Genomic DNA, 20,499 nt, shown 5'->3' with positions numbered 1-20,499 from the left:
TAACAGGTATCATTGTAACTATCTTTGAAAAGCACAACATGCCACATCCCGTTACATATTTTGAGAATCTTAACAGCAGGGATCTTTATAAATACTGCCTGAACCAGCCATTGACTCTAAGAACAGGAATAATTTGCCAATTGTATGTTAACTTAATATGTAATAAAATCAAATAAATCTTTGTCAAATTTTCTATTTAAAATGTTTATGAGGTTATGTATGTGAGAAAAGGTTGCATGCAAGATTAAAATAGACAAGAAGATGTTAGGGGCAACCACTAACTGGAAGGAGATTTGGTCTCGAGAAGAAAAGGTCTCTAGAAACTGTCCAAACAGTTTTCCCAGTTCTCCATCATCTGGTTCCTCCTCTACCATCTTCACCTTGAAGTCTATAATCCCAGCATATCAAATTTCTTGTAGTTTCCCAAAGTTTGCTACAAACTCACTCTCCTCAGGACCTTTGTACATGCTGCTTCTCCCAACTGGAAATATTTCCGGTTCTGAAGCAGTTCTAGATTAGATGACACCTTCCCTAGGAGGCCTTCTTTGACACACTTCTGTTTTTACCATCACAAAATATCCCATCTTTTGGGCACTCTCTGGTTACTTATCTCCTCCAGTAATCTGTAAACTCTGTGAAGACAGACAAAAGTCCACCTCAGTAATCATTATATGACTGCCTTGCACACAGAAAGTCCTCAAAGACTATGTAGCAGATGCTGTCATTGCCCCACCTCTTGTCCTTATCATTTTAGCCTGGACTGGGCCTATTTCCAGCTGTGAGCACCTGCATTTCCTTGGCTGAGCACTTTCTCTGGCCACCTAAGCCTGTTTTGCCTATTCCAGCAATGGGGCAGATGTTCCAGGGAATTCATGCTCCCTGGAAGCAGTCCTCAAACAATAATTGATGGGAGTTGGTATACAAATATCCCAGCGTTCTCACCCTTTGGGCATCTGTTCTACACTGGATCCCAAAGTTTCCCAGCATGATGAAGCCCCCACAGGGGCAGCTGACTCAACAATGGACCGTTTGTTGGGTGCCTTCCTTTCTGTCTTACTTCCTGACTTCACAACTGGTATTTCCTTCTGCTCCCCAGCAAAGGACTTGCTCTCAAATCCTTGACTCACAATCTGCCTCCCTGAGAACCCACAGTAGAAGAGAATTGTTGGGAACCACTGTGCCTGGTTTCAGAAGCTGTAACCCCCTATGGCTAAGGCTGAGTAAAAAGACCTTGGGACCGTAAGCCATTAAGGAGACAAAGCTTATCTTCCTTGTAGGGGCACTGCCTCTGCCTCCTTTCACTTCACCCTGCCTGGCCCTGAATGGATGACCGGTTAGCCAAAGATGGGTTAGATTCCTCAAAGGAGGGATGACCTAAGACAGGCACGGTCACGAGGGAGCCCTCAGGGAAGGACTTGGGGAGCTATAGAAAAAGGGGGTGATGGACCCTCGCCCCTCAGCTTTGACATAGCCTGAGTCCTCCTCACTGTCTGTAAGGAGTCTCCTAATCTCTTGGTTGCCTTACTTCCCCTGCCTGGTTTAAGCTTGAAACAATGGCGGAAGTAGGTGTGGCCCTGTACTGGGAAGGGCGGATTCCCTGGGATGATCAGGCCTAAGAAAGAATGCATAAAATCACATGAAACCTGCTTTGCTAGTACCCTCAATTTAAATAAGGGTCCAAGTGTGAAATGAGTTTGTTTCCCCAAAGTTTTATGGCCCTTTAGCTTTCTGACCTGGACTCTAAATAAGCCCTCATAGTTCTTTGAATGTTATCTATTGTTTGATCATTACTGCCTGACAATGACTGATGAGATTTATATATGTGCCCTGTATTCCTATGCAAGTAAACCAAATAAAAGCCCAATGAGGAACAAGCTCCTAGCTCTTCTCCTTTGAGAGATCGGCCACCTTTCCTCCCCAAGCAGATCTTGTCTTGGTAGACTTATTCTCATCCCTGGAGGCTGGGGTGGGGGTGGGGCCTGTGGGCAGAGCCCCACTACAGAGAATGTTGCTAAATGAATGAGTGAGCCCCTGCCCACCCACTCAACACACTACAGCTGGGCGTGAAAACTGATTGCCAACAGCCATGCATGTCTGAGCCAGAGAGAGCAAATACCTGGCAGGAAATCTCAACCTTGATTTCTATCTCTGCTGACATTTGTAACTGAGACACATTCAAGGGAACATTATTTTACTTAAAAAGTGCAATGTTGAGAAATGGCACTAAAAGAGATGATTAAATTGGTAAATGACATGGCACCTGTGAATGAAATTAGCTCTAGCAGTAAAGAGAAAGGCTAGCTAGATAAATTGCCAGACAAATACTACTACTTAATTTTCACCTGTTTGGCACTTGATTGGCATTACATAATCTTTCTTCCATCCTGCTGCAGAAATGGAGACCAAGAGCAACTCTAGGTGGGTCATCCAGCAATGGAGGGGAGCAGCTGTTGGAGGTAGGAATGCAATTCAGGGTTTCTCTCTTTCTCTTCTCCATAAGCTGTTATTATAATAGGGAAAGGGATTTGCAGTAGTTTACATCTGGCTCTGGGGTAAACGAGGGTGCCTATTCTTTTATTCCCTCTACCACACATCCCCCTGCAATTCTCTATTTTTTTCTTCCTCTTAATAGGTGTTTGTTGGACATAAAAAGAATATGGCACAGTTCTATAGGGGATGAACACCAAGAGACCTCTAAGGTCAGAAAATCAAGGTCCAGGATTTGGTGTTCTTCTTAGGCCACAACCCAGCTCAGTCTCTCAAAGAAAAGAGATGCCCTCCTCTCAAATCCAATCACCTACCAGTTTTATCAATCCAAATTCTACCACTGGACACTCTCCTACCAAAAACCAGTGGCTCCCGGTTGCCTGCAGGGGGCGTGCTGAAATGCGCACAAGGCCCAGAGAGGTGCCCAGAGGCTAAAGGGGATGGGGGTACTTAGGCAAATTGCGAGCCCTCACCTAGTTTAGAGGAAGCAGTTGTGACCCAGCGCCAGCTCATTGCAAGACCATGAATCCAGTATATCACATCTCTGATTCTCCCAAGAGATGCTAGAAAGGTGCTGACTTTTAAAATTTTGTAAGGCTGAAACAAGTCCCTAAGATTTTTTTTTTTAATCTCACGGCCACCAGCTTGCATGCTCCAGCCTAGACGATAACGTTTAAGGTTAAGCCTTTTAGCATGACATTCGACACAGTTTATGATTTTACCCATTCTTGTTTCTGCCCCAGCCTTCTGGGCTACTTGTTAATCCCTTTGTCCCTGAAACCCCACACCCCCCAGCGGCAGCTCCAGTTAATACACAGGATTAAAGGGGCTTGAGGATTGGGTACAAACTTGTCTTGGAGTCCACACAGCAAGCTCACCATTTTTGTGTAGATTGCTTATTTAAGGTGGCTGTGAAGGGGGCGGAAGGAGATTAGCAGAGTTATCAAATTCCGTCTGGTTCCTTCTTGGTCACATTCCCCTCCAGTTCATCTTCTGCAAATTCACAAACTCTGATTCCTCTAACAGGATGCTCTTCTTTGCTCTTATCCACCCGGCAAATTTGTATTCATTTTTTAAAACTCAGCTCACACATCACCTCCCCGAAGACTCTCCTGAAAGAATTACTCCCTTTTACTTCTGTGCCTTGCACGCATTCTCACTATTATACGTGTCACAGTTGCTCCAGTCTGATTACCCCATGGACTACGAACTATCAGAGTTGGGGTCCGTGTCTTGTGGTATTTGTGTCCTCAGGGACCGGTTCACAGAGCCCTTCTTCTACTTCTATATTCGGACATCTAGAATCATTTGTGACGCTTCTGCGAACACAACAGATATTCAGCAACTGCTCGTTGAAATGAAACCAAAACGAGAACTGAGAATTCACGTCGACCGGCCGCTGACTCACAACTTCCTTACCGGACATAACCCAGTTTGGCATTTGAGTCCTCACTCCGCTGGGGAGGTTTTGCAGTGGGCCCCACCTGCTGCAGGGTCGGGGACTGCCGCGGGGGGTGCAGGTGGCCAGCAGAGCGCAATTCTGCAGAGCCGCGTCTGGCCGGATTGGAAGGGGGTCAGCTTTGTCAGGATGCCTGGGCGCAGCACCAGTGCGGAAATGGAAGCTAAAGGGAAGGGGAGTGCACCGGCTCCTTGGCGCTTGCACTGGAGCTGCGCTGAAGAGTGGGAGGGGCCGGGCCTGCGGGGTAGAGGAGCGGAGGTTAGCTCGGTAACAGCCCTCCGGGAATTCTTGTGGGGAGGAGTCGTGGGAAAGGCCTTGTGCTGGGGTGGATGAAACAAGCTTCTATTTTTGGTGCAAGCCACAGGGAGTGCCGGTACTGAAATGCTCCGGCCTCGTGGGCAGAAGGAGGGTGGGCTGGGACACTCTCCTCCTTCCTGCTCTGAGCAGAAAGTAGGGAGGAGACGCTGTGCCCCAGTGCGCATTTAGAAGCTTTTTTCACCCACAGACACAGTCCCTCAACCTGTAAGTGCCTGTCAGGCGAGCGGAGGAGGAAGGAATTCTGACTGGGACTCTGACCGGTGCCCTGGACTCGATGGAGCCGTGAAAGTCCATAGGAATGGGCGCGGGGGCGGGGAGGAATGGCAGGGAGAGGGAACCCCAGGAGTCTTTCCGGGAATCACAGCCCAGGCAAATTTCCACCGGGGCAGTGAGAAGTATTTGGAAAATGTACCTTCAACCGGAAGAGGGATCTTGTCAACTTTGACATTTTAAAACCTTGGGGCTTTTTCCCATTATTTTATTTTGTGTTATTTTAATGTATTTTTGTTTGCATTACTTCAATTAATCCTCATAATGCCTCTTGGGGATAGGTACCATTTCCAACCATCAGAAACTCACATATGCCCCTTGAGCAGGTGCTCAGCTGCTGTTAGTGAGATGGCCCCTACCCCTCCTTTTCTTGCGTTCATTCAATCTCCTGTTTGGAGACCTGGGAGGGAGGAGGAGGTTGGTGTGAGGTGGAGATCCTGAAAAGCAGAAGACAACGGTGTGGATAGGATGCTGTCTTTTCCTTCTCTAAGTGCTTCAATCCATTTGGAGGAATAAAGGGACCTGAGGCTTGCAGGAGTTTTCAAGAATGACGCAGAGAAACCCCCGGACTGGGTTGCTTGCTGTATTTAGAGTGGAGATCATTCTCTTTTGACTATATAGAAACAGAGTTACTGTGGTGCCCACAGGGCAGGGGAGATTTTAATGAATCCTCAAACAGCACCCTTGCATGGTTTTGGCAGTCCAATGACTGAGGTCTCCTGGTGGGGTCGCAGAAATGAGGTGGGGTGGCGATGGGGCACAGGTGCAGAAGGGACAACAGGGGCAGATGTGATGGAGCAGGTAACTGCAGCTGACAGACCGGCCCTGGGCAGGTGAGGCGCCCTCTGGGGACACACAGAAACAAGTAGGGGACACTTTAAAGGGGGTTAGTTTCTGGCAGCCAGACCAAGGGGTGGGGTGAGGGGGGCTCAGGCAACTGTTGATTTGTCATTAAACTAAGTGTGACTCATTATAGACACAGGCCCATAAGGTCACCAGGGCACCTGGATCATATCACTATTATAAAGAAGAGAAAAGAAATTCAGAGAAATTGTGTACCATTTTCAAAAATTGCACACAAAGAAAGGCAGAGGAATGGAGAGCAGTTAGGATGGGAAATCAGCTCTTGCTAACACTCTGGGAGAGCACAGTAGTGTGAGAACCAAAGGAACATCTCATTTTTTTCACAGACCCATTCAGCTGTTCTTTCGTGGCAAGATGGACAATAGCTTGTTTTTTGTCTTGGTTTTTCCATCTTTTAGATAAATTTACATAGTATTTACTCCTAATAATTTTACTAAAACAGAATCATTATACTCTAATAAGGAAATATACATACTTGATTTTGTGTGGTGAAAGAAGATAAATCATTTACAAAGCAAAGCATTTTATTTTAAAAACTAGTTAGAAGAAATAGTAAGAGCTATCCACATTGCAGGAAAACTTAATAATTGTTGGTTATGTGAATTGAGTAACTGTTGAGGTTTGTGGTTTGTTTTCTTTTTAGGAATAACATTGTGGAAGACCAAGTAATGTTAAGATGGCAATACTTCCCAAATTGGTCTACATATTCAACACAATCCCTATGAGAATCCCAGCTTCCTTTTGTGCATAAATTGGCAAACAGTTCCTCAATTCATATAGAAATGCCAGGGACCCAAAATAAGCAAAACAATCTTGAAAAAGACCAATGGTGGAAGACTTTCCAATTTAAAAATTTATGACAAATCTACACTAATTGAGACAGTGTGGTACTGGCATAAGGCTAGAAATATATTGAGAGTCCAGAAATATGTTTGTGTATTTATAGGTAATTGGTTTTCAACATGGGGCCAAGACAACCCAATGAGGAAAGAATAGTGTTTTCAGCAAATGGTGTTGGGATAACTGGATACTGGATATCTACACACAAAAGAATGAATTTGGACCTGTACCTCATACCATATCCAAAATTAACTCAAAATGAATCAGAGACTTAACTGCAAGTACTAAGACTATGAAACTCTTTGAAGAAAACAAAAGTAAATCTTTATGATCTTGGATTAGGCAGGACATCAAAAGCACAAACAAAAGAAAAAACTGATAAATCAAACTTCATCAAAATTTAATATGCTTGTGTCTCAAGGGATGCCACCAAGGAAGTGACAAGACAACCCAGAGAATGGGAAAAAATATTTGAAAATCTTAGATATGATAAGAGTCTAGTATCCAGAATATCTAAAGAGCTCTTATAATTCAACAATAAGAAAAGAAATAACCAAAAATTTAAATAGGCAAAGGATTTGAATATATATTTTAAAAAGATAGACAAATAAGTGTTGAGGATGTGGAGACATTGAAACCTTTATACATGTGAGTAATAATGATCTTATCTCAGTTGTTATAAGGGAATGAAAAATATGTTTCCCCTTTGAGAAACAGTTTGGAAATTCTTTACGAAATTAAGCATGGAGTTAGACAGCAATTCCAGAGAACTGAATATATATATGTACACAATAACTTGTACACAAATGTTCCTGGCAGCATTATTCACAATAGCCAAAAAGTGAAACAACCAAAATGTGCGTCAATGAAGAATGGATAAACAAGTGTGGTATATCCATGCAATGAAATATTTAGCCATAAAAAATTAAGTACTGATACATGAGCAGAGATGAACCTTGAAAACAACATGCTAAGTGAAAGAAACCAGAAACAAAAGGCTACATATTAGAGATTCCACTTATATAAAGTCTGGAATAAGCAAATCCATAGAGAAGGGAAGTAAACTAGTTGTTGCAAGGGGTTAGGAGGAGGGGACAATGGGAGAGTGACAACTAAAGGGTATGAGTTTCTTTGGGGGGTAATAGAAATGTTCTGGGATTAGATAGTGGTGATGGTTGCACAACTTTGTGATTATATTAACACCACTGAATTGAACACTTGAAAAGAATAAATTTTATGGTATATTAATTACACTTCAATCATTTGAAATGTTCAGGTGTGGGTCAAAAAATAAAAGAGACATAAAAAAGAATAATACTCAAGAAGTGTGGCCTGGCAGTGCAGCCATCAGTTCATGAGACATGAGCCCAGACTCTCCCAAGAAAAAGGGTTGGCCTGACCCTCAAAGAGACCTGGCAGTAGGACCCACCACTGTCCCTCATGCTCAAACAGTTGAGCACCTCTCCCTAGACCTGGCGCAGAAAAGAATTTCCCTCCAATATCCTTCAGGGTTCTCAACTACCCTCCCCAGGGCCTCTTGTAACCCAGGTCCCACAGTTGATCTCCCCATCCTCTTCCATTCCAGAAACCAAGTTGTGTATAACACATGCAATGGTTTTACACATATTACCTGGGCTAGAACCTGAAAGAATTTAGACTGCAAAGGAAGCAATCCAAAGTCTACAGATATGGTCCTGTAGCACTTTTGGTAACACCAAAAAACTGGGGAAAAACTAACCATCCAACAAAAAGGAATTGGTTAGGAAAATTATGGTGAATCCTTATAGTGGAATATTATGAAACTACTGAAAGTAATATTTAATCAATAAATTTTAGTGACATGGAAAATTCTTGTGATAATGACAAGCAAAACACACAATGCAAGATACAAAATCATGTATGTTTTATGTTCTCAACTACAGTAAAATATACTTAACCTTAAGAAATATGCCATATTAATAATGATCATCTTTAGTGGGTGGATATTTTTATTCTAAATTTTCCACACTAAGCATGTAATGATTTTTTTTTTTGGAGGGGGGTGTGAGGGGTGGAATTCCAGGTAGCAAAATAGAATTTTAACACAGACTTCGAGGCGCCACAGGGGATGAATGGGAAGATCTACTTGATCTCACAACCTGCTCTGCATCATCCACTAGGGAGAAGAAAAGTGGGTGGTATGGTGTCACCTTGGACATCAGCAGCACCCATGACAGGGCTTGAGGTGGTGGCTTGTAGTTCAGGACTCCTTCTGTTAAGGAGAGCCTGGCCTAGTATTGACCTGGGACAGGAAAACTATGGATCTGGCTGGGCATCATTAGTCTGTGAATAGACTTGTTAAGAGTGATAATGAGGGATGTTAGAGTTTCTGCAGTGATTTCCTGTACAGCCATGTGCCGCATAATAAATTTCAGTCAATAACAGACCACATACGTAATACAATGATAGTCCCATAAGATTATAACGGAGCTGAAAAATTCCCATTGCCTAGTGACATTGAAGCTGGCAAAGGTCTGTATCGCAAGACATTACTGACTGTAATTTTGTTGTGTTATACATTTTTTAATTTTATAAAGAAAAAAGTTACAGTAGCTAAGCTTAATTTATTATAGAAGAAAAAAAATTGAAATAAGTTTAGTGTAACCTAAGTGTACTGTGTTTATAAAATCTACATTAGTGTCCAATAGTGTCGGAGGCCCTCACGTTCACTCACCACTCCCTCACTGACTCACCCAGAGCAACTTCCTGTCCTGCCCGCTCCACTCATGGTAAGTGTCCTATATAGATGTACCATTTTTATCTTTTATAATGTATTTTTACTGTATCCTTTCTATGTTTAGATATATATACATACTTACCATTGTGTTACAATTGCCTGCGGTATTCAGTACGGTAACATGCTGCACAGGCTTGTTGCCTAGGAGCATAGGTGGTAGGTACCATAGAGCCTAGGTGTATAGTAGGCTCTACCATCTACACTTGTGTAAATGTACTTTATCATGTTAGCACAATGACGAAATCTCCCAATGATGCATTTCTCAGAAAGTAACCACATTGTTAAGTGATGCATGACCGTATATTATTTCTTTTGATCCTTATAGCAACTGAGGTAAGACCATCATTACCCCCATGGTGTCAGCAAGGAAAATGAATCTGAATCAGTAAAGGTAACATTAGATGTGGCAACAGACTTATCAGTGGCTCAACATCATAGAAGTGGCTTACTTCCTAGTCACCTCCATAGACCACTTCTGGTATGGTGGCCTTTCATGTAGCATTTTCAGACCCAGTCTCCTTCCATCTGTGGCTCTGACATCTTCTAGGTGCTCAGAGACTTCTCCTCTTCACCAAAAGGTAAGGAAAGAGAGAGTGGAGGGGCTCATGAAGGTTTCAACAGGCCAGTCCTGGACATGCCTTATGTGCCTTCCATGTTTGTCCCATTGGCCAGAATGCGCCCAGGGGAAGGAAAATGACTTGAGGAAGAACTAGTAATCTCTGCCACAGAGTCACAAGAGTGTACAGGCTTTGACTGAATGTCACACAGGTAACAAGAGGCAGAGCAAAGACTCAAAACCTGGGCTGAGTCTTGGTCTTGTCCGTCTTGTGACTCTGCCCTCTTCCAGGGCCTCAAAGTCCTTTCCCTTTCAGGGGACAAATGTCCTGCTCCTAGCAGGACATCCAGGGCACTGAAGCTAGAATGATCACTAGGAAGGGTAAGAAAGTCTAATGAAAACATGTGTTAAATACCTTTTTGAGCATTTTGAGACCTGTCAATAATTTTTGTAAAGTATTTTCTTTCCAGGTTTCTTTTTTCCCTCTGTAATTCCCATCAAACCTTAAAAGGACCTCAAAGACTCTTCCCTGCTTCTGAGGGCCTTTCCAACCAGTGGGATGTGCTGCTACTTGGTGAAGGGCAGTGCTTGGCTCTGCCCTTCTAATGCTGAGCTTTCCCCAGCAATGTCTTTACTCGAAAAAGCTGAGCATAATCATCAGTTTTTTGATTGAGTAAAAAAACCATTAAACAAAAGGTTTATAATTCAAACATGATTTAAAGAAATACAGATCCCAGGGTATTCTTATTTATTCATAAACATTTAGTAAAAGAAATAAGGAATCTAATTAATATCATCTTGACACTTCAAACACATATTCTTATCTGACCATTACATGAACCCTGCTGGGATGTGTTTTCCTGTCCCATCTTATGCAAATGGAAGCTGGTACACTGGATAATAAGTGAGTGCACTGGGGTATATCACCTAGGCAACCTCTTGCTCCTGGCTTTTAATCACTCTAAACCCATTTCCTTGTCTATAGAATGAGAAAGAAGTAAAAATTAGCAAAACAAATAATACTTCTCAGAGTCTGGGGCAGAACTGAATGCAACAATAAATTCATAGTATCTGAGGCATGAGTATAACAACTATTTCATTTATAGATAAGGAAATGTGGGCTCAGACAGTAATTTTCTCAAAGCCAGGCATCCCAGAGTGATAAGCCTGGGTGGCGTTTGAGCCCAGGCCTCTCTAGGTCTAACGCCTGAACTCTTTCTCTTATGTCTTGCTGCCTTTTGTATTCTAGGAGACATGAGGGATCAGGCACAAAGATGCCTATGCTTGACCCGCTCATTGTTGACAGGAAAGAATCCTTTCCATTTAATTCATAAAACGTCTCAATCACTGTCTAATGCAGGGATGTCCAACATTTTGGTGTCTCTGGGCCACACTGGAAGAAGAAGAGTTGTCTTGGGTCACACATTAAATACACTGCAACACGTAATCACAAAAAAATCTCATGTTTCAAGTAAATTTACGATTTTTGTGTTGGGCCACATTCACAGCCATCCCGGGCTGCATGCGGCCCGCGGGCTGCAGGTTGGATACCCCAGGTCTAATTGAACTCTACTGATTTTCAAATTGTTTTTTGTTCCAACTTCTTGAATTGAAAGCTTCATTAGAAATAATGGAGTTTCTGGGCCATCTCTTTAACATGCAGTAAGACTTTATTATAGTCTCCACCCACCTCACGACAAGGGTGGAGGACAGCAATAAAGGAAGAAGAGACATGCATCTGACCGAAGTAGTAGTCTTACACATATTAGCTGTTTCTACTCTCTGAGTCCCAGTTTCCTCAGCTATGAACTGGAGAGACACACCAACAAGCTCGTGGGAGCAGGTGAAGTAAAGCCTGTTGCAAATTATAAAATTCTGTGTGATTGTTTTTACTCTCCAAACCACAATTCATCACCAGGCAAGTCTTTAAGCAGGAGACAAACTTCTTCCCCTTGGCAAAAATCATAACTAATATATTCCAGGATGTTTTGCATTTTCCTGGCATTACAATAAAACTGAACCCAAACAATAACACAGACATAGTCCTTCATCCTACAACTCTGACTATCTCCTACGTGCAAGGCTTTGTGCTAAGTGCTTTATAGAAAACAAGGGTGAATAAGGTTTAGTCTACACTCAACTAGTTCATGGTCTAGTGGAGGAAGCCAGACATTTATATAGTGTTTCATACTTTAAGAGAGGAACAAATAAAGTTGTTAGAAAAGTTGAAGGAAGCAGGGATTACCCTCAGTTTAGGGGAATCAGGGAAAGCTCCTTGGAAGAGAGAATGTTTGAGATGGTTCTTAAAAGATGGCTAATATTTGGTCAAGTAAAGATAACCACTTGAGCAGAGGCTTGGAGGCAGGAAACTGTAGGCTCTCTGTGGAAAGGGGAGGAGTACTATGACTTGTCTGCTTCAAAGGGGAGTATAAAGAAGATGAGAACCAGGGACAGAGTTGAGGGAACTTGAAAGTCAGACTGATGGCTTGTTCTTTGAATAGAACATGGGAAAATGATCCAGCAGGGATCACAGAACGACCTGGAGTGGACGGAGACTGAAGGCAGGCAGCACATTTCAGAGGTCATTGTAATGGTCCAAATATGAGGAAAGTCTTAATTAGGATGGCAGCAGCAGAAACAGGGAGATATCTTATAGGTACAGAATCCAAAGGACTTGTCAGAATAAAGAATATAAAAGGCCTGGGGCTCCAAGAATTGGCCAGTAAACCTGGGTTTGTTTAAATGTTTCAAAAGCTCCACAAATTATACGTTTGATAAATATGGATCAGTTGTGCGCTTTGGGATGGGAAATACAGCAGGGAGCAAGACAGACAGGATCCTTTGTGGGAGGGAGGAAGGCCCTAAACAGATAACTCAGTATGGAAATGAGGGAGGAAGTAACAGGGTAATGCGACAGAAATTCTGGAGACAGGGTTGAGGGTAGGGAAGCTACTCAGGTAGGAAGGCGACATTTTGGCTGAACTTTAAATGATGAGTATAAGACAGCCCCAGTCAGGGGAAGAGCAACTTTCACAACTTTGACTCCAACTAACTTTTCAAGGAGTTACTTTTTAATATTAAGACACCAAGGTCCTGCTACAGCCCCTTTTAGAGTAGATGACCTCACTTGTCTCTTACGTGTCGTAGGTCCTCAACCTCTAATGTCTTCTCTCTCCCAAAGCGACTATGGGCCAGTTTCACACCTCCTCTTCCAAACAGCTGACCTTTGAATGTCCAAATGAGTTTTTATTAAGTTTCTCTAAAAGACCAGCTTTAGATAACATTTAGTACCAAACCAAAGTGTCCCGGAAGTTTATCCTCATTGGATAATCAAAACACATCCATTGATATGTAACAAATGTCCCTGCTCCATTTCATAGACCACTAGGCAGTTTCCACAGAAAGACAGGTGAATTTTTCAGTCCAAAGGGTGAGTCATCCCATCTGGTACAACAAATGCTGTTTCTGGCTTGATTCCTTGTTTGAGACCATTTGCCAAAACCTTTTTCATGAATCAATAGTTAAGATAATCTATGTTATTCCCAATAGATGCACAAGTGTATTGGTTCCAAGCATAAGACATCAATTTGGTTTGGTTAAAAATTTAATATTTTGTAATTCACAGAGAATCTAATTTATGTACCATCTGGTTTGGGAAGAAAGACCTCTGGAAAAATTCAGGACTTTCAGGATTAACATTTCTTCTTCCCAAACTCATTCAAGACCTTTCCATTCACACTACAAGTTAATAATCTATCTGGAAGTACTACCCCTTACTTCAAAAATACTACGTTCATTTCCCGTGGTTTACTTTGTAATGTGTTCAGGACTTTTCTGATTCTCTTGCCCTTACTAATAATTCCCTGTCACATTAAAATTTCCCTGCCCCATAGTTGAGAGCTGTGAATGAATATAACCATCATGTTATAACCTGGTTCATCTTCGTAATTCTCCATGTTATACATTATAACCTGAAAGGCTTACAAACACCCTCATGGAGGCTATCTCACTTTGTTCTCATGCTGACCCTCGGAACACCCCCATTTTACAGATGAAGCCATGAGATCTCACTTAGAAAGGTGAGTTGTCCAACACCTGGGACTCCTGGTGTTGGACAACTCCCAAATAACTGAGAGCCTGTGCCCACACAGACACAGTGGTGTTCCCTGAATCTTGCCATTTGATCCTTTCTACCTAGCATTCCAACCTCATTTTCTCTTCTTCTATCTTAATCATCAGCTCCAGTGGAGGTGGTGTTCCTAGTGTTCTCTGAGCTTGCCATGCTCCCAAGGACCTTAACTGGCCTCTTTGGATCCCTGCCTGGGAGATTGTGGGTGGGCTTCAGGGAGATCGAGTACCCTGCCAGGATGCATATGGAATTTTATATATTTGTGCTTATGTGAGTCTGTTTAGGGTTAAGACTCCAAAGTTCTCATCAGATTCTTTAAAGAAGTCAATGGCCTACCCCCTAAAAGGGTTAAAATTAATGTTATACACTGTTTTCCTCCCTCCAAATGTCCTCTCCACTCCTCTTGATTTATCTAAAGCTGTGCTTCAATAACTTCTCTTCAAAACTTAAAACCAACTACTGGCATTGGGGCATTGCAGATTTCCCTTCCTACAATAGTTTAATTGTTCTCTTCTTTCCAAATATTAATTCAAAGAGGGAGAAGTCAGAGTATTCCTAGGGTGGTGTTACATATGCAAATAATGTGTGATAACTTACAGATAATTGATAGCAAGCCTTAATCATTCATTCCCTTCAGGGTTGATTTAAATCCTTCTATTAGTACAATGCTTCCTATGAGATAAGAGCACAAAGAGCTGAGGAGATAAATTTAACTACATTAATATAGATTTGGTACCAACAATGAAAAGAAAACCCTACTGTTACCTGTGAGGATTGCATAACGATATTACAGATGAAAACAATAAAATCAGTAAAAGTTCAGCCACTTCCCAGATAAGCCAACTGGCCAATTCTATATGTACGGGGATTTGAGGTCATACAAAGCTTTGTAAGAACATATTTGGTTTGGAGAGCTCAAAGTGAGCAATCAGGAGTGTTGAGGGGAGTGGAAAGTGTAAGGGGACCTTGGCAGAGGTTGGTGGGGGGGTCCACGACTTCAGCCTTTCAGTCTTGACCCACATTCCCTGACTCTATTTGCCTGAAAGTGTTTCTGCTTCTCCATAGCCATCTCCTGAACGTGGCATACTGTTCTCAGTCAAGAATTTGACATATTTTCAGTTGCTTCAGGCTACTCTCCTGCTCTTTCTCACCCTGCTGAAGCCTGACTTTCCCATGAGCAGTGTCTCCCTTGAAACACTCGGCCTCCAAGTGTAGATTGTGTACACCCCGTGTGGCTGGGAGGTGGAGTCAGCTTCTTCCACTGTTATTCATCAATCATTATGAAACTGTTACTGAACAGTAAGTGTGCTCCTGCTGTCCATTGTCCATAGGCAAATTCTGGAGGCAGAGGTTTGGCAGAAAAGGAAAGGAGTCTTTTATTCAAAAGCTATACAATTTTAGAAGAATGGCAGGCTTCTGCCTCAGAGCCCATTCCCTCTAAAACACCCAAAGAAAAATAACCCTGCCACTCTCTGCTAAGCCACATCAGTCCTAGGCTATGCCCAGAGTTCTTTCCCATTTAAAAGTTCTGCCCTTAGGGAAACACAGGTGGCTGTAGAATAATCATCCAAGAGGATCCCTGCAGAAGAGAAAAAAGGCAGAGTCTCTGTCCTTCCTCCATTTAAATCTTCCAGTCCATAAGTCCATGTGCTCCAGAAGCAGCCAGCTTCCCACCCAATCCTTTTTCAGGCTAGACTGGCATGTCTGAACCCCCCTGTCATGTCTTCAGCCAGGGATAGGGAGATCTGTCCTGTGCCACTAGCTTGTTTAACATTGCGTCAGCCAACCTCATCCTATGGCCTGTCCCTTATTCTCTCGGTACCACGTTGGTATCAAAACCTTCTTCTTACAGGCCCATGTCATCTGCCTCTGCTACCCTCTGCCTTTCCTTGGTAATTGGTGCTTCCAACACATTTATTGCAGACTTGGGCACACCCATGACCTGAATGGTGGCCCCCTAAAAGACATGTTTATGTACTAATCCTTGGAATGTGATCTTACTTGGAAAAAACATCTTTGAAGCTACAATTAAGTTAAGGACCTTGAGATGAGGAGAGCACCTTGGTGGCCCCCAAATCCAATGACAAGTTTCCTAATAAGAAACATTTGGCCCTGCCTGGATAGCTCAGTTGGTTAGAATGTTATATCAATATGCTAAGGTTGCAGGTTCCATCCCCAGTCAGGGCACATATAAGAATCAACTGGGATTTTCAAGATGGCGGCAAGATAGGTGGGAGCGGAGTCCACTTCCCCTCAACGCCAGTGAAATACCTAGCTGATCTGAGGAGCAGAGCGAACAGCCAACAGTATTCCAGCATATATGAAGATCGGAAACCAAAGATAGAGGACATTGAAAGATCAGACAGTAAGAAGAGTGCTTAAGGACAATAAGGTCCCTGGGACCAGCACGGGGACCAGGGCAGCTGAAGCCCTGGCCCGGGCTCAGGGCCTGCTGCAGGATTCTTGGGAGAGAGCCAGGCTGAGCTGTGTGAGCAGCCAGGTACTTGTTTGGACCAGGGGGGCTTGAATAGGAAGAATTTCTCAAAAAGATAAAGAAAATAGAGGCACTCAGGGGCTAGTTAGAGAACTCTCTGCAGCAGCCGCAGCCTCTGGCGCCCCTCCCCCCTCTGCCCCTGGACTGTGAACGCAGGATAAGCAGCCCCAGCGCTCACCTGAAGCCTCGCTGGTGTGGACCCAGATTAGCGACTGGGGGCCCACAGCTGAAACTCCGGGTGAGCGCGCACCCTGATAAGCGGCCCGGCTGCCTGGGCGCCACCCCAAAGTGCCCCAGTGGGGGCGTACCCCAATCAGTGGCCTGGGGCCCACACCCGAAACCCCAGGTGGGTGAGTGCCCTGATAAGCCGCCCGGCTGCCTGGGCGCACAGACAAAAAGCGCCTGGGTGGGCGCCCACACCTGAAACCTCGGGTGGTAGCGCAACCGGATCAGTGGCTGGTTGCCCCCGCGCACAGACCCAAAGCGGGGGATCGGCAGCCAACCTAGGACCAAAGCAGAGATCGGCCACACAACCCGATCAACAGCCTGGCTGCCTGCAGGCGACCACACCCAAAAGCACCTGTTCTGAAAAACTCCTACCTAGCCCCTGCACACAGAACCCTGCAGGGCCTACTGGCTCTCTAGGAGGAAGGCAGAACACCCAGCAGAGGGGAGCTGCAGGGCTAGGGGAGACTGCATTCCCGGAAAGACTAGACCCAGTAGGGGGCTGAACCACCCCATAGCAGCACCGAGAGCCCCTAGCATCTAAGACAGCAAAGAGCAAGAAGGTGGAATGTGAGTTGCCCCTAATTGGTACAACTCAAGGACAGCACAGCTGGTGAACTAAAGGCCTAGTCGGGAGCAGAAGGGCCCGGAGGAACTGGACTGAAGGCTGAACAACAGCGAAGAGTGTGGCTCAGGAAGGGAGAAAAGTGAAACCAGTCCTTCCAACCACCCCCTCCCGTTCCACAGACAGGAAGACCAGCAGAACTAACCTGACTGTTTTAAAGCCAGCAGAAGACTTTTTTTTTTCCTTCTTTCCTCCTTTCCCCCTGAATTTCTTCTTCCTTTCTGTCCTTTCTTTTTTTTTATTCCTTCTTCCTTCCATCCTCTACCTTTTTTATTCCTTCTTCCTGCCATCTTTTAGTTATTCTTTTGTTTTAATTTTTGTTAAAATTCCTTCTTATCTTGCCTCTGATCTTTCTTTATTCCTTCTTCCTTCCTTTCCTTTTCTATTCCCTTTTTCCCTCCTTCCCTTCTTTTTTTTTTTTTTTTTTTTGTCCCCCTTCTTCTTTTTCCCACAGGTGAGACAAGAAACCTGGAGTGCTGAAAAGACCAGAGTTAGACCGTGTTACGCCCATAAACGTCACCTCAAGACCAGTGAGCAGAGGAGATTAAGGAGACAGCACCACTGAATCCCATTGGTATTCTTCCATAGAAGTTCATAGCATAAACCCAGGGAGTCAGAATACATCAATTTAAGAAGCAGAGGCTAACAAGAAGAGTCTCACAAACAATGGGAAGACAAAGAAACAATCCCCAAATGAAAGGAAACGAGGAAGCCTCAGAAAGAATGCTAACTGAAAAAGAGGCAAGTCAACTAACAGATACTGAGTTCAAAGCAATGGTTATCAGGAAGCTCACTGAGCGCTCTGAGCTCACAGAGAACTACCAGAAACTACAGGGAAACTACAATGAACTCACTACAAACTATATCAACATTAAAAAGGAAATAGAAACTATCAACAAGGGCCGAGAGGAAATGAAGAATACAATTTCTGAATTGAAGAACACAGTAGAAGGAATGAAAAGTAGACTTGATGAAGTAGAGGATCGTATCAGTGAGCTGGAGGACAAAGTAGAAAAAAACACCCAGAAAGAGCAAAAAAAGGAAAAGAGGCTCAGAAAGAATGAAGAGGTAATAAGGGAAATGCAGGACAACATGAAACATAACAATGTCTGTATAATAGGAATACCAGAAGGAGAAGAAGAAGAGCAAGGGATAGAAAACCTGTTTAAAAAAGTAATGATGGAAAATTTCCCTAATCTGAGGAGAGAAAAAGTCACACAAATCCAGGAAACACAGAGAGTCCCAAGCAAGAGGAACCCAAAGAGACCCACTGCAAGACACATCATAATTAAAATGGCAAATCTTCAAGACAAAGAGAGGATCTTAAAGGCAGCAAGGGAGAAAAAGGAAGTAACATACAAGGGAGCCCCAATAAGGTTAGTAACTGACTTCTCAATGGAAACGCTCCAAGCCAGAAGAGAATGGCAAAAAATATTCCAAGTAATAAGAACCAGGGGCCTGCAACCAAGGCTACTTTACCCAGCAAGGCTCTCAATCAAGATAGAAGGCCAAATAAGGAGCTTCCCAGACAAAAGAAGTCTAAAAGAATACGCTTCCACCAAACCAGCTCTACAAGAGATGCTAAAGGGACTGCTTTAAGGAAAGGAAGGAAAAGAGAAAGAGAGAGGAACACAGGTAGGAAAAAATGGCAATGAATAACTACCTATCGATAATAACCTTAAATGTAAATGAATTAAATGCTCCAATCAAAAGACATAGAATAGCTGAATGGATAAGAAAACATGACCCTCACATATGCTGCCTACAAGAGACCCATCTCAGGACAAAAGACTTACACAGACTGAAAGTGAAGGGCTGGAAACAAATTTTCCAAGCAAACGGACAGGAAAAAAAAAGCAGGGGTAGCAATACTCATATCAGACAAAATAGACTTCCAAAGAAGGGCCATAAAGAGAGACCCAGAAGGTCACTTCATAATACTCAAAGGAAGAATCCACCAAGAAGACATAAACATTGTCAATATATATGCACCCAACATAGGAGCACCCAAATACATAAAGAAAATCTTGGAGGACTTCAAGAAAGATATTGACAGCAACACAATTATAGTAGGGGACTTGAACACCCCACTGTAAAAAATGGACAGGTCTTCCAAACAAAATATCAACAAGGATATTGTGTCACTTAACAATACCCTAGATGAAATGGACTTAACTGATATATATAGAGCTTTTCATCCCAAAGAAGCAAAATACACATTCTTTTCAAGTGTACGTGGAACTTTTTCAAAGATAGACCACATGATAGGACACAAAGCAAGCCTGAACAAATTCAAGAAAATTGAAATCATACCAAGCATTTTCTCTGACCAGAAGGGACTGAAACTAGAAACCAACCCCAAAGGAAAAAACCCAAAGCATTCAAAATCCTGGAGACTGAATAGCATGCTATTAAACAATGAATGGGTCAAGAACGAGATTAGGGAAGAAATCAAAAACTTTCTGGAAACAAATGAAAATGAACTCACAACAACCCAAAACCTATGGGACACAGCAAAGGCAGTCCTGAGAGGGAAGTTCATAGCAATACAGGCCTACCTTAAAAAGATAGAAACATTTCAAACAAACAACCTAACCCTACGCCTGCAAGCACTGGAGGAACAACAACAAAGACAGCCCAGAGCAAGCAGAAGGAAGGAAATAACCAAGATCAGAGCAGAGTTAAATGACATAGAGACTAAAAGCACAATTCTAAGCATCAATGAATCCAGGAGCTGGTTCTTTGAAAAGATAAACAAAATCGACAAGCCTTTAAGTAGGCTCATCAAGAAAAAAAGAGAGAGGATCCAAATAAACACAATTAGAAATGAAAGAGGAGAGATTACAACTGATACCACAGAAATACAAAGGATTGTAAGAAATTACTACGAAGAACTGTATGCCAAGAAATTTGAAAACCTAGGTGAAATGGACACATTTCTTGAAAAATATAATCTTCCAAAACTGAATGAAGAAGGAGAAAACCTCAACAGACCAATAACAGCAGATGAAATTGAAGCAGTCATCAAAAAATTCCAGCACACAAAAGCCGTGGACCAGATGGTTTCCCAGGAGAATTCTACAAAGCCTTTAAGGAAGAGCTAACCCCTATCCTTCACAGACTATTCAAAAAAATCCAAACTGATGGAAGACTCCCAAACTCGTTTTATGAAGCCAGCATCATCCTAATCCCAAAACCAGATAAAGACACAATGAAGAAAGAAAACTTCAGGCCAATATCGCTGATGAGCATAGACGCTAAAATTCTCAACAAAATATGGGCAAACCACATCCAGCAATACCTTAAAAAGATCATACACCATGACAAAGTGGGATTCATCCCAGGGATGCAAGGATGGTACAATATTCGCAAATCAATAAACATAATACATCACATCAACAACAGCAAAGACAAAAATCACATGATCATATCAATAGATGCAGAAAAAGCATTTGA

The sequence above is a fragment of the Desmodus rotundus genome, chromosome 3, assembly GCF_022682495.2.
Source record: "Desmodus rotundus isolate HL8 chromosome 3, HLdesRot8A.1, whole genome shotgun sequence".
Taxonomy (NCBI): domain Eukaryota; kingdom Metazoa; phylum Chordata; class Mammalia; order Chiroptera; family Phyllostomidae; genus Desmodus; species Desmodus rotundus.
The sequence above is the reverse complement of the archived record's forward strand: the minus strand, read 5'-3'. Positions refer to the sequence as shown.